The 5,774-nt window shown below is 41.7% G+C and overlaps 1 protein-coding gene across 2 annotated transcripts in view; it reads left to right on the top strand.

Annotated features, from left to right (window-relative positions):
- The first annotated feature begins 2,465 nt into the window (after window positions 1–2,465).
- Atp7a (ATPase copper transporting alpha) overlaps window positions 2,466–5,774 on the top strand; it is a 110,570-nt gene continuing 107,261 nt past the window's right edge. For both annotated transcript variants that reach the window (XM_005369878.2, XM_026777421.1), the window contains exon 1: window positions 2,466–2,596. The gene's annotated coding sequence lies outside the window, so the exon portion shown is untranslated. The remainder of the gene's footprint in view (window positions 2,597–5,774) is intronic.

Genomic DNA, 5,774 nt, shown 5'->3' with positions numbered 1-5,774 from the left:
AAATTAACTTCTCTGTAATGTATTTCTATGGTTGAAGAATTGAGACAATTTACCTCAGAAGCACTGCTAATCCTTTATAAGGCTTTGAGGGACTATGAAGTACTTTCAGATTAAGGTGAATGTCATAAAATTCTGTTTTTAATTTTCTTCTGAAATGGAATTGCCATGTATTTTTGTTATTTGAATTTATTAAGCTTATCAAGTACAAAACATTTGCATTTTGAGAATACAGATGTTGCCTTTTTTAAAAATTAAGATTTACTTATGTATACAGTATTCTGTCTGCATGTTTACATGCATACCAGAACAGAGCACCAGACCTCATTACAGATGGTTGTGAGCCACCACGTGGTTTCTGGGAATTGAACTCAGGACCTATGGGAGAACACTCAACACTCTTGACCTTCAAGCCATTTTTCTAGCTCCCAGATGTTACCTTTTTTAAAGTTAAAAGATGAGCTCTTTATACGTGCCACTGTGTGGAGGTGCCAGTGGAGTCCAGGATACAGTGTTGGATACTCTGGAGCAGGAGTTAAAGCTGTTGTGTGCTGTTCTGAGAAGTAGTATTCTTAACCACAAGGCTATTTTCCCAGTCCCAGATGTTCTTTCTTTAGCCAGGCGACTTCGTTAAGATTATATTAATGTCAGCCCAGTGGTAGTGCATGCCTTTAGTCCCAGCACTCGGAAGGCAGAGGCAGGTGGTGGATCTCTGTGAGTTCGAGGTCAGCCTGGTCTACAAGAGCTAGTTCCAAGGACAGGCTCCAAAGCTACAGAGAAACCCTGTCTCAAAAAAATAAAAAAAGAATATATTAATGTCATACTGGAAGCAATTTGGAGGTAGTTAATAACTACCAGTAAATCTGAAACTTAAGACATTGTCTAATGAAAGATCACTCAATATAGTAATCGTGAAAGGAATGCTAATATGCTTGAACATTCATGGGCAGTAGAAAGGATGGAGACAAAGACGACATTTTAGAGTGATGTGGTAGGTGACAGAGAAACCAATATCTAGATTGACTAGAGGGCTAGCTGACTTGCTATCCTGCTTCTTTACAATTGGTTTCCTGGTTCCTACCATTGAGTTTTATTTAATAGCTGAACAACAATTGTGTTGAGCGGGCAAATGTGTATCAAATGGCCAAAGGTATAAACCATGTGAGTAGTGATATTTTTTGTTCGTGAATTTCTTTGAGTTTAACACCAATCATCCTTCAGCTATAACTCAGTTTGTTGATATTTGGGAGCTCACTTAAGTCACCTTAGTTTCTTTAAAAAATTAATTAAAAAAAACTCTGTGTATATGTGTGTGGGTATGTGCACATTTGGGTGTGGTGGCCTTGGAGTTTAGAAGAGGGTGTTGGGTCCCATGGAGCTATAGTTACAGGTGGTTGTGAACTACCCAGTGTCAATGTTGGGAACTGAATTTGGGTCCTCTACAAGAACAGCATGTGCTTTTTAACCACCAAGCCATCACTCCAGCTCCTTTTTATTTAAAAAGTTTATTTTATTGCATGTATTTATTTGTGGGTGTGCTGTATGCATTATATAAAGCCCAGGTGTGAAGACGAGAGAACAGCTTGTGAGCGTTCTCTCTCTCCACCAGGGATAGAACTCTTAGGTCAGTAGGTTTGGTGGTAAGCATTTTCACCTGTAGGGGATTAAACTCAAGGAATTGTCAGCCACTGTGGTCTACATACCTCCAACCCCATTGTATAATTTTTTTAAAAGATAATCGTGTGTGTTTCTGAGCGTGTCTGCGCGCGCTCGCGCCACTATGCACTACAGCATGTATGTGGGGTTAGAGAACAGTTTACAGCAGCTATCTGTCATCTGGGTAGATTATTTTTTTCTGTGTATAGGAGTGTTTTGCTTGCTTGTACATCTGTGCACCAGATATAGGCAGTGCCCTAGAAGGCCATAAGAGGGCATCAGATTCCCGTGAACTGGAGTAACAACTGGTTGTGAGCTGCCTTTATGTCTCTGGAAGTCAGTGCTCTTAAATACTGAGCTATGTCTGCAGCCTGGAGGGAAAAAATCTTTTTTGAGACAGGATTTTACTCTATACCCTAGTCTGGTCAGGAACTCACTCTGTAGCCCAGACTGGTTGCAACTCGCCACCCTTTCAAGCGCTGGGAATACAGCGAACTGGGAAGGAAGAACTATATAGAAGGTTTATGGCAAGTTCTTTTTGTTCTTCACGTACTTTTTTCTCTTTTTGTTGAGTTTGCACTAGGCACTGGGGTCGGGAGACAAGGAGGACGGCAAGCGCCTGACCCATCTCAGGCGAGGCTACGTGCGGGCAGCAGGGGGCGCACGGAGCTCAGGGCACGCGCTCCGTTTCACGTGACGTGGACCATTTTTCCCCAGTCGGTCCAGCTTCCGGGCTCCGGCATCACCCGGAAGTGGGGGCCTCGGAGGAGGGCGGGGCAAAGGCTGCTGGCTGGGAGGCAGGGGCTGGGAAAGCTGTCGAGGGAGGAGCTGCCGCCGCTGGCGCCTAGACTCTTCTGTGTGTGGAAGCGCGGAGGTTGCGAGCGGTTTGATTGCTGCCTCCCCGCAGTGTGCCGGAGCTCGAACCCCAGCCCTGGAAACCCAGGTGAGTCCCACAGCGGCTTCCCGTCGGTGACTTCATTGCAGGGGCCGTTTTGTTAGTTGTTCTACTGTCTAGAGTGGTGAGAAGGTCACCACTCTAAGCTGGGGCAGTCTCTAAACTCCTTCACAACTCACACACGTAGGCTCTGTCCTCTCAACCAGGACAGAGAAGGGAGATTGGGTCCTGATTTATGTCACTTTGTTGTGCTGTCCTGGAGAGGGTATTCTGATCGTCTGTGGCCTGTGTTAATTGTGGACACTAGAAGGTCTGCCCGTACTGGAATTCTTGTGGACTGGGATCTTTGCTTAGTGGCATCCCTTTCTCCTTTAGAAACTGAGCTTCTGAAGACCACCGTCACTGGCTAAATGTTTTCGAAAACGTGCATTTGGCTTCTTGTCACGCTCTGGGAGCGTAAGCTAAACGGAGTCTCGTCATTCCTCGTTTTGTTCTTTGTGCTCTGTTTCTAGTAAAGTTACAGCCACCCTTGTCCCACCCTGCGACACCTTTCCGAGGCTCTTCCTCTGTCCCTTTTTCCCTCTTCCTCTTCCCCTTCTCAGTGTTGGGGGGTGAATTCAGTACCTATCACATGCTGGGTTGCATCTTACTTTTGACAATTTTTGCTGTGGGTAACGAGGTTATTTTAAACTCTGGCAACACTCATGTTTTACAAGCCAATATTTTTCTAGGATCTGAACTTTGTTTTAATTATAGCCTCATTATTTAGTAATAAGGCTTTGTATTGAGACAGTGTGTGAAGAACATTGAATTAGTTGATACTGAGGTGTGAGGGATGAGGCGATGCCAGATTGAGACAGTTCTTGGACTCAAAAGAGTTTGCAATCAATTAAGTCAAATTTAGCTATGAAGAGCGTGGGTTCTAGCAGCCCTACTAACTGGATAAACAACTTGGGTGGTTTATACCATCCCTCGTAATGAAAGGTTATTTTGAGCAGAGATTTTAGTTTGTTAATTTCAAACTTTCTTGCATCTATGGTAATCACATGAAGGTTTTGTTGTTGTACTTGAGTGTCCTGCAGTGAAGTAGGAAAGAAACACACAATCACTTAAAAACTCACTAACATACATTACAACCAGGAAATCAATAAGGATGTATAGAAACAAGCATCTGAGCTGGGTCTGGAAAAGTGGATAGGACTTGGCTCTGTGGGAATGGGAGAATAGTCCAAGTAGAAAAATACTGGGAAGATCACGCTGTATATCAATGTCTCTATTTCTAACAAACACCCTTTCAAGATTTCAAGAGAAAAAAAAGAACAAGGGCTGAGGAAGTAGTTAGGTGATAAGAGTGTTGTCCTCCCATAGCAGAGGCCCAGGGCTCTGTCCTTGAATAAAGTAAAAATACAAAAGAGCTCATGAAGGATGGTCATATAGAATCAATTGTTAATCTACAAAAATAGAAATGATAAACATAGTGAATGTATGAGGTATAATTGGTAATGTGACCCCAGATTTAAAAGACACAAAAGTATGTAGACATGGTTTGTGTGTGGGAGCAAGTCTTGCCTTCCCCTCATTATGTTTCTTCATTAAGCCTCAGTTCTTTTTTTTTATTTTTATTTTTTTTTTGAGCCTCAGTTCTTAATTCTGATTATTGTGCCTTAATTCGCAATAACTAAAAGTAATATTAGCAACTGGGTGTGGTGGCAAACACCTTTGGTCCCAGCATTTAGGAGGCACAGGCCAGTGGATCTCTGAGTTCAAGGCCAGCCTGGTCTACAGATCTAGTTCCAGGACAGCCAGGACTACACAGAGAAAGCCTGTCTCAAAAAAAAAAAATCGTTGGCACCAAGTAACCTTTTTTAAATCCAAAAGCTGTTCTAATTTTCCCTCAAGGAATTCTTGCATTTCTTCTCCAATTGATTTCTCTCCTCATCTTGCTAATGTAATGAAAACATTTCAAACCAGTGGCAGATCTTGATTTGTGGCCTCAAGCCAGTGATAAACACTATTTTTTCCCCTGAAGGGTAGGTGAATATCTTTTTTTCTTTTTCTTTGTTTTTTTTTTGAGACAGGGTTTCTCTGTGTAGCTCTGGCTGTTTGGAACTCACTCCGTAGACCAGGCTGGCCTTGAACTCACAGAGGTTCACCTGCTTCTGCCCCTTTTTTTCTTAGATATCAATGTTTTATTATTTGAGGGAAATATTTCCTAGGACTTAAGTAAAAATAAGAGTGAGGAAGATAGCTAGTAAATCATGACTAGAGAGTATTTTAGTTAAAACTACTACCATTCTGACAATTGTAAATATTTTACTTCTTGATCTCAGTCTGTAGGGTGACTTAATGTGGTATAACTTACTTCTGGGTGTGGTTGCATATGCTTTATTCCCAGCACTTCAGAGACCAAGTCAGTAATATTAAGAATTTGAGGCCAGTCTAGGCTACATAGCCAGACCTCATCTCAAAGAAACAAAATAAAACAAGAAAACTTGTATACTTAACTTATTGAGATAATATGGCAAGGAAAGTACCAATATTAACTTAGAATGGGTATTGTAGAGTAGGTGCTGTGTTTCTGGCTTCATAGATATGTTCCTACGTTGTCCTGCATTGTCAGCAAATTGATTTCCTCATTATGTGAGTTCCAAGTATGATAGATCACACTGATTTTCACAAATACTTCTTTTCTTGATAGAAATGAGGAGAAAATATCCCAATTTTGAACTGATTATATGGACATTATTTGCATGTTGTCTGTTTGGGATTGTACAGCTATGTCTAGGTGAAAAAAAAATTCCTAATTTTTATTGTACCTAGTGTAGAAGTGCAGTTTTCCACATGTATAATCAGAAGTGCATTTAAATGGCTTACTTCACACGGCTGGGATACTGTTTTAGCCTGGCTATTTACGCTTGCTGAGTTTGTTCATAAAACGCAGCATGCCTGCTGTGTGCTGTTGTGCTCCTGCATATGCAACTGATGTCACAACAGGAAAGGAAAAAACTTGAATCACTTCCCTCTTCCACTCCCGGTGGACAGTTTGCAGAGCTCTATGTGTCTCTTAACATTAGAAAGAAAATAATTTCTGCTCTTCCTCTCTCTCTCTATCTCTCTGTCTCTCTGTCTGTCTGTTTTTCATGTTTTGATGGTGAGTATTGAATCAAGTCTTCAGGTACTTGCTCGCCAAGTACTTTCCCACTGAGTTATATATATACTCCTACTC

The sequence above is a fragment of the Microtus ochrogaster genome, unplaced genomic scaffold (assembly GCF_000317375.1).
Source record: "Microtus ochrogaster isolate Prairie Vole_2 unplaced genomic scaffold, MicOch1.0 UNK65, whole genome shotgun sequence".
Taxonomy (NCBI): domain Eukaryota; kingdom Metazoa; phylum Chordata; class Mammalia; order Rodentia; family Cricetidae; genus Microtus; species Microtus ochrogaster.
Note: the sequence above shows the minus strand (reverse complement) of the source record. Positions and strands in the feature narration are given on the sequence as shown.